The sequence below is a fragment of the Nuphar pumila genome, chromosome 8 (assembly GCF_984573655.1).
Source record: "Nuphar pumila chromosome 8, dmNupPumi1.hap1.1, whole genome shotgun sequence".
NCBI classification, from domain to species: Eukaryota; Viridiplantae; Streptophyta; class Magnoliopsida; order Nymphaeales; family Nymphaeaceae; genus Nuphar; species Nuphar pumila.
Window position 1 is genome coordinate 90,163,000 of NC_143256.1, and position 13,816 is coordinate 90,176,815.

The following is a 13,816-nucleotide window of genomic DNA, read 5'->3' on the forward strand; positions in this document are numbered from 1 at the left end:
GTCTAGTATATCCTGCAAAATTTTCAGATTTTTATAAGGTCTTTTTCTATTCTTACTCAGTCACAAATCTGAATCTCTTCTACAGAGCCCGTTATGCATTGTTTAAATCTCAGATCAACTTTCTTAGATTGTATCTCCCTAACCGGAGATCTGATCGATGATCCGTAAAAAATCATAAATTTAGCAGCATGTCTAGTTTTATCAGTGTGGTTTTTATAATTTTTTAACACTGTCTATTATTTTTAATAGAGCTGAGATCAGAAATGTCCTTTTTAGAGCCGTTATGTATTCACCAGAATCAAGCGTATATTGCCGGAAGGATATCTCATTAACCAGAGATGATTTTTCTAATCTATAAAAAGGAAATTTTTTGTTAATCTGCTAGTATCTCTCTGTGAATTTTTATAAATTTCTATGGTGGTTTGATACCCGATTCGGGTCTAACACTATAATAGGTACGTTCCTGCAGACAAAATTGTGTATTTTAGGGTTTTATTTAATTTTCATATCAAAATAATACCAAAAATATATTTTTTTTATTGCACTTTAATTTTAGAGTTATCATAAGTGTCCATGTCGATTTTTGTAAAATTTTAATTTATTTGATACATTATTTAGTTAAATCATAAAAATAGGATGTCCGCGGAGTCCTCATTCAATTGAAACACGGGCAAAAATTGATATTTTTATGAAATTTTAGTTTTGTAGGAAAAGTTTTATATTTTTAGGGTTTGATCATGTTTATAATCATTCTAAGTTTCTCCACAACTGATTTGGTGTTGATTTGAATCTGTTTGATCCTTGAATTAAAAGTTTTATAAACATCTTTTCTAAAAACCCTGATTTCAAGGTCATAGTCTTGTTTTTAGGGGCATTTTGGTCATTTTTCTAAAACTCTAAATTTCAAAGTTGTTTATTTTCATTATTTCTTCAATTTTGTCTCATTTTTTATTATGTTTATCTCAGAAAAGCATAGAAGAAGGCTTATATCTAGATAAAACCAGCAATTTCCATATATTGCTAGATAAATCCCAAAAAGTTGACATATCTTCACTAACAAGTTTGTTAGTTTTGCAGAAACATTCAAGAATGTATTTTCTTTAATTTTCTTTTCTCTTTTTTAATTTATTATTAGTGTAAATTATAAACATTAGAATAAGAATTTAATTTCCTGCTTAGAATAGGGTTGCATTGTATATAGTGTATTTTTCAATAATGTTAATGTGTGGTGGATGATGATTCATGCATATTCAAACTCACAATGGTCTACACAAATGGAACATGCACTAGCTTCTAGGGAGTTGATAAACTCGGTGGGTTTCATATTTATGGTCATAGTCAGAACAAAACCCAAAATTATCATTTTTTTCTAAGCCACAAATGGCCTAGACTCTTAGGCATTTTCAGAAATTATAGCACACTTTCCAAACTTTTCTAAGTATTTACCCATTTTAGAATCAAATGAGATATATTCAATACGTATTCGTGGTCATAGTCAGGGATATGTAGAGAATGTATTTTATCTAAGCTCTATAAGGCACAAAAATTCTTTTATTAATGATTTTCCTTAAATTCTTTAGAAAATACTTTTGCAAATTGCATTCATTCATTCATCTAAGTTAGACTGCATCATGAAAAGACTTTCACAGGGCCACACGCCCATACCTTTTGATGTTTTCCAATTCAATCTCAACAAAAATCGATTTTCTCTAAGTCTTTCTCCAGAATTCAATTTTCTCAAAAAGATCTCTTTTTCTTCAAAAATCGATTTTCCTATCTTTAAAAAGACTTCTCAAATGTGAATCACGATTTCCAATCATCCCTTTTCCAAGTATTTTCTAATATTTGAAGCAAACATCATGTTTTCAATCTGCATTTTCTGAAATTTATAGCACATGTCTGATTCTTTGTGCATTTAGGAATAAAACATCGATTTAGACAAGTTGAGCAAAGCAAAACACTGGATTGATCCTTGGTTCAATTACCTCTAGTTATGGTGTCAGGAACGGTTAAACCTCATACCGACAGGCGAGTCCCATTCCTCAGAATTTTCTCACATTTTAAAACAAAGACGAGTTATTTTCAAAATCTTTTTCAAATGTCAATTTGACTTGAAAAAGTAAAATTTTGCAATGATAGCAGGTTTGGCGACCGTGATGGAACTTGTCATCGTCTGATCAATCTTATGTTTTGCTCTATTCAACTTATCAAAATTGTGTTCTACAATGTTAGCTTTATTCCATGTAAACCTAGGAGCCTAGAATCAAATCCAACTGGCATGGATTATATGTAGACTTAGGCATGGTTTGGTAGAACCGATTGAGGAGGCATTATTCATGCTCACTTAGACTTAGGTCAAATATAATTCTCCTCAATCTAGGTTTTGATTGAAAACAATGTTTGCTTCTCAAAATTTTCAAAATTCTACTTCTTTAGGTCATTACAGCTTTCTGTTTTCTTGCATGTTGATCATATTTAAAAAACAACCCCACATATCTTTACCTGGCCACCACGTTGTTGGGCTTTCTTCCAGAACCATAGTTTGGGACAAAGCCTCATAACTAGGCCACCTATTTGGGTTGATCCTCCCCTACCACGTACCGAGAGTCATAGTAAAAAGTATATTGGCAGGCGCTCAAGGATGTTGGAAAACATGAGCCTAGAACCAGAGAAATTCTTTTATGCCATGTACATCGAGCCTCAGCTCAAGTATATCGGCATAGCATGATTGGACACAGATGATATGAGCCTTAGAGTTAGGATTATGGTCCTACAACTATTTCAAAATTTTGTGCATCTAGAGTCAGCCTTCAGGGAATGTTGTATGTGCATACTTGATTGTGCAGGGTGTGATTGAATGTATCTTAGTTATTTTCCTTTATTTTCATATATTTTTGCATATTTTTTTTTAAAATACTGGACAATTTTCAAAATCCCTTATTTTTCATTTATTTTTATGTATTACCTAACATTCCATTTTATTTTCTCAAATCCTAGACGATTTTTGCAAATCCTTTGCTTTTTCTCAAAACTCTAGGCGACTTTCCATCATTCCTCTCTTCTGGATCTTGAATTTCCAGCCTTATTTTGGTCCTGCTTGCTATTTTCCTCAAGAAAAATTATGTGTCTTTCTTATGGATTTCAATCATGTTATTCATTTTCAAAATTTCTTCACCTTATTTTCCAGTGAATTCCCTGATCATGGCAGTGGGAAATTATTTGCCCGCCTTCCCTTTTGGGTTTACCTTAGTTGTATACTTCCTTTGTTAGAGTAGTTACGTAATTGTCGCAATTTCAAGGACGACCCAATCCCTGATAATGGGACATCCTTTCCGAATTGCCAACCTAATCTCATCAAATTTTCCTCTTCTCCTTTTCATTTAAATTGTAGCTCTCAAAAAATTTCCTCAGTCTGATCACCCCCTTCGTCCAACAGAGAGTATTGGCATTGTTGGATGGTTCAGACCAAATCAAGCAAGAAAACTGTATCATATCAGTGCATCAATGATATTAGCAGCGAGCAAGAAAAGATGAGTTCCCCATGTTTGGCCAGAGAACAGGGTCGACATGATGGTGATGGCATTAATTCTGCCATGTAAATGTTATTCCAAAAGAAGATGGCCAAGATGCAATCGGAGCAAGCTGAGGCTAGCTCAAGAAAGGTGTCATCTAGGAAAAAAACTAAGGGCAAAACCATCAGGAAACACATCAAAATCGCCCAGAAGAAGGCAGATTCAGTAGAAAAAGATTCTGGAGAAGAACAGGAGTTGTTCATTCAAGAGCCCGAATCTATTAACCAGTTGAAGAAATAGACCCTAGAGGTCGATTATCCAATCCAGCTTCAGTTGAAGGAAGTGACCAGAATGGTCAAGGATCTACAGGCCTGCGATAAAGGCAAGAAAGTCTACACTGGTGAAGACTTCTACGATGCCCTTGAAGGGGATAATAGTCTGAAAGATCTCTTCTGCAAATTTGTCAAATTTGATGGGACTGGCAATCCCAAGGCTCACCTGGCCATGTTCTTCACAGAATGCAACTGATTCTAGAGAGACAATCAGGCTTTGTTCAGATGTTTTCCACGCAGCTTAGAAGGCACCGCAACTAAGTGGTACTCCGAGCACATCAATCTAATCGAGCTGCGGGAGTTTGATAAGGTGGTCAACCTGTTCATCGAACGATTCCTTTTCAATACTGAAGCACTGCCAATGCTCAATCATCTCTATAATACGAAGCAGAAAGATCATGAAAAAACCAGAAACTTCACTCGCAAATGGAGGGGCACCTGCAATAAAATGAGAAACCCCATCTCAGAGGCGCATGCACTCCAAATTATCCTGAACAACTTCTCACAGCCTCTAAGAAGCCTTATTTCCACTTCGCCTTCCAAGTCTTTCATTGAGCTTACCGAACGAGTTGAGTGGCTTAAGATGTGGATGGAGAACGAAGTCTATGAGGGTATCACCCTCGTCAAGAACAATCAAGATTCAAAGAACAAGACAAACTTCACCCTCTCCGCCACCTCCAACAACAATGACAACAAAAGTAGCAAGGACAACCGTGCAGGTAAGAAGGAGAAGTCTTCTAAGCAGAACACCAAACATGTTCAGTCCAACTTTCAGCAGAAAGAAAAGATAAAACATGATGTTTGGGGTAACGATCATAAGTTCACTCCTCTAGAGCAGTCACTCGACGAAGTCCATGAGTATATGCTGACCATGGAAATAGTAAAGCTCTCAAGAGCCACAAACCCTCCCACGATCATGGAAAGATTCATGAATCAGTTCTACAAATTCCATCAAGCAGTAGGACACAACACTGACCACTGCTTCATCTTCAAGAACATCATTCAAAACTGCATCGACAAGAATCTCCTTGTTGAAGATAAAGAAGACACCTATCAGCCGTCATGACCGAGCTTTTCCTCGATCATTCAAGACACTAACAATGCCAGTGCTTTTTCATTTCTCCTCTTGCTTTTGTCATTTTGAAGGGATGATGTAATCCCATTTTTCTTTCTTTGATTTGTCATTATTCCTTCAATACGTCAATAAACTTATCAATTTTCCTCATAGCTTGACGTCATCTTCTTTATATATTGTCAGTCTTTCTCCTTCTTTGTAACATATCTTTTTGTGAGGAGTAACCTCTTTTAGAGTGTCTCTCGAATCGATCAAGAAGTTTGTTACTTTGTTACCTTCAGAGAGTATTCGTCAAATACCAATTATATATCCTTTTATTCAATGTTTTATTCTCTAGTCACACTGGAGCATCTTTTGAAAATTTATTTTTACTTAAAATGTCTTGTATGCAGGCAGGATAAATCAAAATCTTTCACCATTTATATGCATCTATTTGCATTTGTTCACATTCATTTGCATTTGTTCACATTCATTTACATCTGTTGGCATTCATTTGCATCAAATTTATTACCCATTCTGGGTAAGGGATAAATCCTGAGACCCCGGTAGTTGTCTAAGTCATCGTGAGGGTGAAGATTGAAAATCTTTCATCACAATCAACAAACACTTTTCAAAATACCAGTCTTTTTCAAATTCGACCTTTGGGTAGAGTCTTATCAAAACCATTTTCGACGGTCATGCTAAAATTAACCTTCGGGTTAAGCCTACTTCCTAAATCTAGTTTTCACTGATCAAACCACCTAAATCAAGTTTTACTGATCGAACTCTCTAAACTCGATTTTCACTGGTCAATGTTTCCGAATCCAATCCACATTGGTCTAGTTTTCCTTCGAAGATTCAAGTTTTGACTCAAATTTTCTAGTTGCCTTCGAGATTCAAGTTCTGACTCAAATCTTCTTTCCTTTAAAACATAACTGGTTTAATTTTCCTTCAGAATTCAAGTTCTGACTCAAATTTTCTTTCCTTTAAAAGCTAATTGGTTTAATTTTTCTTCGGGATTCGAGTTTTGACTCAATTTTTCTTTCCTTTAAAACCTAATTGGTTTAATTTTCCTTCGGGATTCGAGTTCCGACTCGATTTTTTTTTCCTTTAAAACCTAATTGATTTAATTTTCTTTTGGGATTCAAGTTTTGACTCAAATTTTCTTTCCTTAAAACCCTAATTAGTTTAGTTTTTCCTTCAAGATTCGAGTTCCGACTCGAATTTTCTTTCCTTAAAATCTGAATTGGTCTAGTTTTCCTTTGAAGATTTGAGTTTCGACCTGAATTTTCTTTCATTCAAATCTGAACTTTCTAGTTTTCCTTTGAAGACTCAAGTTCTGACTCAAATTTTCCAGTTTTCCTTGCAGGATCCGAGTTTTGACTCAGACATCCTTTCAAAACCAACTTATGAGTTGGATTTACCTTCAAAATTTGGCATTGTGACAAGACTTACCTTCAGAATTCCAACTTTGTATTGGATTTACCTTCAAAATTGAGACTCATGTTGGACTTTCCTCCAGAAGCCCATGGATGTGTCAACTCGATGACAAGCAATCTTTTTCACCAAGGATTTCAAGACAGTTTGCCAATTTGCTATAAAAAGTAGTTGTTGATCTCAAAACTTTTATATCACAAAGATTTACTGCAAATTACCTTCAATATTCATTCTAAAAGGACAAAACTCTTGCAAAGAAAGAATAAAATTCAAGCTTTTTTGTAGGTCAACCAAAAGGATGAAGAAAAATCCTCTATATGACAGATAAAGGAAAATTTAATGATGTTGAAAAGCCATAAGTGAAGTGATATTGATCATAACTATGTCACATTTTTAAAGACCATTCTTCTTATAAGACCCACAATTTTTCAATATAATCTCTGAATAAAATTCATGATGCATTTTCATCTGAAAATAGCATATTCAATCGATATGTGAATCAAATCAATTTCAACGAACCAGATATACTTAGGATATTCATCGCTTCACGAATATATGCTCAAACACTTTGAAAGTCATAACTTCCTACCTCAACAAAATCAAGAGATTTCCATGATCCAACTTTCTTAGTTACGTCAATACGAAGGGAATGGCGTACTCAAAATGTTTCGAAAAAAAATCACCGAAAACCTAAAATTTTTGTGGGACACACGAAAATGTTGGTGGGACCCACAAAAATATTCCTTAAAAAATATATGGTGGGACCCACAAAAATATCCCATGGAATTTCCATGTGAGCCCCATACCAATGAACCTCCTGGAATTAAAAAAAGCCAAGGGTAAAAGGAAAACTGAGGGCCAAGTTTCATTCTCTATAAATAAAGGTGCCCTCCTTTAGAAAAAATCCCCCCCCCCCCTTTCTAGGCTTCTCTCTCTCTCCTCCTTCCTAAACCTCCCCTACCTAGCCCACTTGGTCTGAGCTTGCCTGACCTGGCTTGAGCCTGCCTGATCTGGACCTAGCCTACTTGACCTGGTCTGAACTCTCTTAACCTGGTCCAAACCCAGTTGACTTGACTTGAACTCGGTTTGGTTTGAAGTCAAAGTCAAGGTCCTTTTTGGTCCCAGATCTTAGTTTAATTTTCTGAACCCAGACCTAGCCTACTTGGGCTAAGTTCAAACCTGTTGAACCCAGTTGACTTGGACCGAACCCAGTTTGGTTCAAACCACTTAGGTTGAACAACTTGACCTACTCTTCCTCTTTCTCAACTAGGTCGAACCCATCTGACCTAGTCTAACCTCTCGAAGGAAGGATCAAACCTCGTTCGAAGCAGTTGGAGCATTTCAGAGTTGTTTCTTTCATGATTTAAAGTAAGCTCGCTTCATTGATCCATCTCTCTCAAGTATTTGCTTGTTTGTATATAGCATATACTTTCTGAAGTAGTATCTGACCCTAGTTCTTGGTTGAGCCCTTTGGGACACTTTGGTATTCAACCGCTTGCCTCGTAACTATCGTCAGATATATATGTTGAATACGTAGTATATGCATTCTTAAAAATGGTATCTTGCCCTAGTTCTTGGTTGAGCCTTTCAGGACACTTCGGTGTTCAACCGATCGCCTCGTAACTCTCGTTGGATGACAAACTTTGTGTATATCGTCTGGTGACTGTCATCGCATCCTATATTGCCAAGGCCTTATAAATTATCTTTGTCGTCGCGTCATATGATGCCAAGGCTCCCTGCTTTCTGTAATTTCTGATTATGCACTTTCAATTATGCATTTAACTTATGTCATCACATCGTATAATGCCAAGGCTCCCTATTTTCAATAATTTTTTATTTTGCACTTCCGATTATGCATTTATTTACGTCATCGCGTTGAATGGCGCCAAGGCTCCTGCTTTCTGCAAATATATATGTAGAATATTTCGTTCGGTTACACACCCTGAACAATAAGTATATGCATTTCCTTTACGCCGCCACCATATAAAGCATAGGCTCCTACTTATATTACATATATGGCACGTAAATGAGCGTTCGAATGGAGATAAACTTCAAATCGCCGATGTGATTCCCTTACCGCTCCTCGATCAAGATTTTGCTTGACGAATGAAGCTCCTATTGGAAAGACTTCACTTTTGCGCAAAACCAATTTTTTATAAAGACTAAGTCATTTGTGTATTGCCTAGCTATGGCCCAAGGTTCCAATCAATCTTAATGGATGTAAAGTATGCACAACAGTGTGCATCCATCTCTGAGTTAAGCATAGCAATTTCTCCACCAAAGAGGGGAGATGCCGCTGAAATGGTTAAAAGAAACACACGCTTTCTTTATCAAAGAGAGAAAGTGCTGCTGGAATTTCTAAAGAAGCTAGAAATAGCTCAGAAAGAACGTAGCAGGTTACTCCATCATACAGAGGAATTGCTACCCAGTTCGTTGAACACTTTCTACAACGTAGAAAGGATCGTCGCACCCCTATCGTTGGAGCAGAGGAGGTGCTGACGAAATGATTGGTAGAAGAGCTGCCAGAATCGGTTAAATGCCACAACGATGCCCGTTGTTGGAACGATGCCAGAATCGCTCATCTCTCTGATACTTGTAAGGGCACCTTGCTCGTAAGGGCTGATGCACCAGAGTAGTGGCTGCGCCTTGACTAGGTTAAGGGCTTGTTGCATAAAAATATGTCGAGCATCTGATCCATTAAAATCATGTCATATGCATGCTCATTGAGAGACTGATATACAACTAGACTCGTAAAGGTCATAGAGCCAGAGTATGTTGTCCACCCGAAAGAAATGAGATGCTCGTGATGGCCGCAGTGCCGAGAGCAGAGTCAAGCATGCATATGAATAAAATAAAAAAACCCCACGGTTGATGACCGTGTTAGGGGAACACTGAATAGGGTCGGGTACATACTCCTCAATGGTTGCTCTATAGGCATACATTAAGTAGCATGTCAGACCGACAGACCCCTTCAGAAATTTTCACCGAGAAAGACGGTGATGGTGCAGCCTTGAGTGACATATATTACCTTCGAACCTGATAGAGTTCATGATGACCTCTGTCACTCAGAGGTATGGAGGTCGTGGTTATCCTTAAATATCTAAGGATTGAACCCAATTACTACAGTGGCACGATGCATCTGAATACCTAGTAGGGACTTCTTCCAGTATGATGTACCATCCTACTAGGGAGATGGGATCAACAGGCCTCTAGGATATCTAAAAATATAGAGAATAATCAACCCCAAGATCGTCATGTTGATGCTCAGATATACCTCTCTTAAGCTCAGGGGGAGGGGTTAATTATCGAAACAAAGCATTAGCTTAGGTTCAACGATGCTTGAATGTATGAGTGGATGAACGTTGTAGAGTCAGTCCTGTATAACCTTTATGAATGTATCAAAATTGGTATACGATTGGACCAACTGGGCAAAGACCCGTGTTGTATCTACACGACTAAGGGAAGCTCGAGGAGCTGTCCTTAGATGTGTGGGATACAAAAGTGCCAAGTATAAAGACTTGAGCACGACATTCAGCCTGGAAGAGGCTTGCGCTAAGTTATGAAGACTTGAGCGGGTGTTCAACTCATAGCCCTGAGTAGGCTCTTGCGATATACTCTAAGTCATGGAGACTTGAACGTCGTTATTGTGAACTGCGACCCTGATGGTCAACGTATTTACTTGAGTTGAATGGATGCATGATTGCTTGCTTACCAGACCATCAATGGTTCTGACCCCGTTTTATGGGGTTTTCAGATGTTGAACCTGCGTTGCGATTTGCAGAGCAAGGCGGCATCGAGTCCAGGGTTTCTCTTGACAGAGTTATACTGCTTCTTTTTTATTGAGCCTATATTCTTTTCCAAGCAGTGATGTTGTAATAAACATATGGTTTTCGATAAAATAAAACACTTTGGTGGTCAATGAGTTGCTTGGCCACATACCTGTAATGTGCTTGAAGTTTTTTAAAACTGATGACTTATTATTTTTTGATTCCGCTGCTAAAAGCTTTTCCAAGTTTCGTTGCAAAGAAAGAAAAAAAAATCATGAAAAATTTAATTTAGCTTTGTTTTAGAAATTCAGGGCATTACAGAATTGGTATCAGAGCCTGTGTCTGAGAAACCTGATTTAAGATCCGTCCTGTTTACGATATTGCATTGTAAGTATAATCTATTCTTTAAACTTACTAATTCGAGTGCATCTTTGTATAGATGGAAACTCACGACTCGCACGTATACTGCTATCGTTGCAAGTTTATGCACAATGAGTGAATATGCCTGTATGAGGTCCAAGACTGCCAATATTTTAGCAAAGATGGGCATTCCGCCAACGAATGCCAAAGGAGGTATACCGCCGATATGGGTCGGCGGGCATTGAATGGTCTTAGGGATGAGACTTCGTGCGTCAGTGGACTGTATCACTCAAGTATTGAGAGTAACAATACCCCAACAACTTCTAATGGATCACCAAGATTGAGAGACTTTGATTTGAACTTCCTTGGGGAAGTCAATCGCTCACCAAGCTACCACCCGACTTCACATACATCGAGCTTGAATGATCCGAATGAAAGAGGGGATTCCTTTTATTCGCAAATCATGATTTCAGACTCCCCGAGTCTTGATACTACTATTTGGGAGAGTAGACTGGCATCCCTCATCTATCCCAGGATTCGCTTGAGAGTGCGAAAGTGTCACCCAAGCCAACTCTAGTTATGCCTAAACCAAGACAGTGTGGCAACCGATCGATTTTTATGAGCTCACACACATCAAGGAAATCAAGTTCTTAAGGAACTGGTTGTGTTTCAGAGTCAATTGACTCATGTATATAGTTTCTTGTTGCCTATGTCTGCCAGTGTGGCATGACGCTTGTATATAAAGCAATGTTTGTGTAATAGAATGTATATAAGTAAATAAAGTTTTACTTTCCTATATACATCAAGAAACTAAAAACAAGTGCTTGTGTATGAATAGATAAATGGCTCCTACGACGAGGAGAACCATGCCGAGCAAGGAATCTCATACACAAGGATTCCTGCTGGAGACGCTCAACAACCTGGTTACAGCCATCCGTGAGACAAGACCAGAACCAGTCATACCTCACAACGAGAACCTGGGAGGAATAACTTATGAGAAGTTCCTCAAACTTGACCCACCAGTTTTCGTCTGTAGAGCCGATCCAGAGCTTGCAGAAAGCTGGATCAAGGAGACAGAACGTGTCTTCCTGGTATTGGGAGTACCGAAAGAGAAAAAGACAAACTTTGGCATATATAGATTAAAGGACAATGCACGAAAGTGGTGGGATACCACTAAGTTGATCAAGTTCTCACAACTCGAAGTCGTTCCTTGGGAAGACTTCCAGAGAATTTTTATGGATAATTATTTTTCATTGCAATCCAGAAACAAGAAAAAGATGGAGTTTCTGGAGTTAGAATAGGGTGGTATGAGGCTAATCGACTATACCACCAAATTTCAAAATCTAGAGCAATACTGTTCTCGGTTGTTTGAGACAGACTAGGAGAGAGCCGACAAATATATCAACGGTCTATGGGAAGGGTTGCGGTCTCGAGTTATAACAAGCATGCCCTCGACCTTTCAAGCTGCAGTGGTGGTAGCTTCAAAAATTTACGTGAATTGGGAGCAATCCAAAGGGTTCATAGCAAAAAGGTCTGTAATCAATAGTGAGAACCATAAGAGAATGTTCCCAAGTGGCCAAGGTTCATGACAACCCTTTTAAAAGAGGAAGTTCCAATGTGGGAACGTTGCTCAGCAAATCGTGAAGCCCAAGCAGAATGTGGCTCCCAACAGTCAACAGTCCAACTTCAACTGCCCGAAGTTCCATGTGAACCACCCTGGTAGACCGTATCCTCGTGACACGGGTGGTTGCTTCTATCATGGCAAAATGGGCCACATTACGAGACAGTGTGGTAAGAAGCTTGCGGATGAGCAAAGTAGGAATACCGGATCTGTCGGACCCCCTCGACAAGTGCCACAATGCCCCCAGTTCCAACGACCACCACCTAAAGTAGAACAAAGGCCTATTGTAGGTTGTGTATACGCTGTAACGACTGAATAAGTTGAAAATGGTGACCTGATTGAATGCATCATACCTGTTAATGGACATGCAACTTACGTCTTGTTTGATTGTAGTGCTACTCATACTTTTATCTCCGATGATTTCACCAAACAACTCCATGCTTCGGTGCAACCAGTTGGTAAAATAATCGAGGTATACAATCTGTTGGGTTCACGCACCAAATGTATTCGGTGTGTGAAGAACCTGGATATAGAAATAGCAGGGCAACACTTGCCTATTGATGCCATCCTAATCGGTATGGTACAGTACGATGTCATTCTGGGAATGAATTGGTTATCCCAGAACAATGCCAGGATTTTGTGCCGCGAGGGCGGGGTAATTCTATCTCGACCAGGATTGTCGAAGGTGGAATACCGGTTATCCAAACCTGTTCCACAGAAATAGCTTATATCAGCTCTTAAGGCACAAAAATACCTTAGGAAGGGTTGTGTAGCCTTTCTATTGAGCCTCTTAGTGGAAAATTTAAATATTCAGTCCCTTGAGAGTTTGGAAGTGGTGCCGAAGTTTCCCGATGTGTTTCCTGAGGAATTGTCAGGACTTCCGCCACTTTGTAAAGTTGAATTTGGAATTCAATCCTTACCTGGAACAGTGCCAATATCAAAGGCCCCCTATCGAATGGCACTAGCTAAACTTAGTGAGTTGAAATGTCAGTTGGAAGAACTGATGGAACATGGGTTCATCCGTCCGAGTGCATCATTGTGGGGAGCTCCGGTGCTATTCGTAAAGAAGAAGGATGGATCCCTTCGGTTATGCATCGATTACCGGAAGCTTAACCAGGCAAGCATTAAGAACAAGTACCCATTGCCTCGAATTGAAGATTTATTCAATCAACTCAGAACAGCGATAGTGTTCTCCAAGATCGACCTCAGGACTGGGTATCATCAACTCAGAGTTAAAGAGGAGGATATACCTAAGACTGCCTTCAAAATAAGATATGGCCATTATGATTTTGTAGTAATGCCTTTCAGACTCACTAATGCGCCTGCTGCCTTCGTGGATCTGATGAAGCGAATATTCAAACCATATTTGGATAACTTTATCATCGTCTTCATCGATGACATTCTCGTATATTCAGAGAATGAGGAACAACACAAGGAGCACTTGAGAATCGTCTTGAAAACCCTTCAGGATAATCAACTCTATGCCAAGTTTTTGAAATGTGAATTCTGGCTAGACAAAGTGATGTTCCTTGATCATGTAGTCTCAAAAGATGAAATCGCAGTGGATCCTGCAAAGGTGAAAGCTGTGATAGACTGGAAACAACCAGAAAATATCATTGAGGTCCGTAGCTTCCTGGAACTTGTTGGAAGTTCATACAAGACTTCTCCCAAATCGTCGTACTCATGACGAAATTGTTGAAAAAGGGAGTCAAGTTTGAGTGGAATGACCAGTG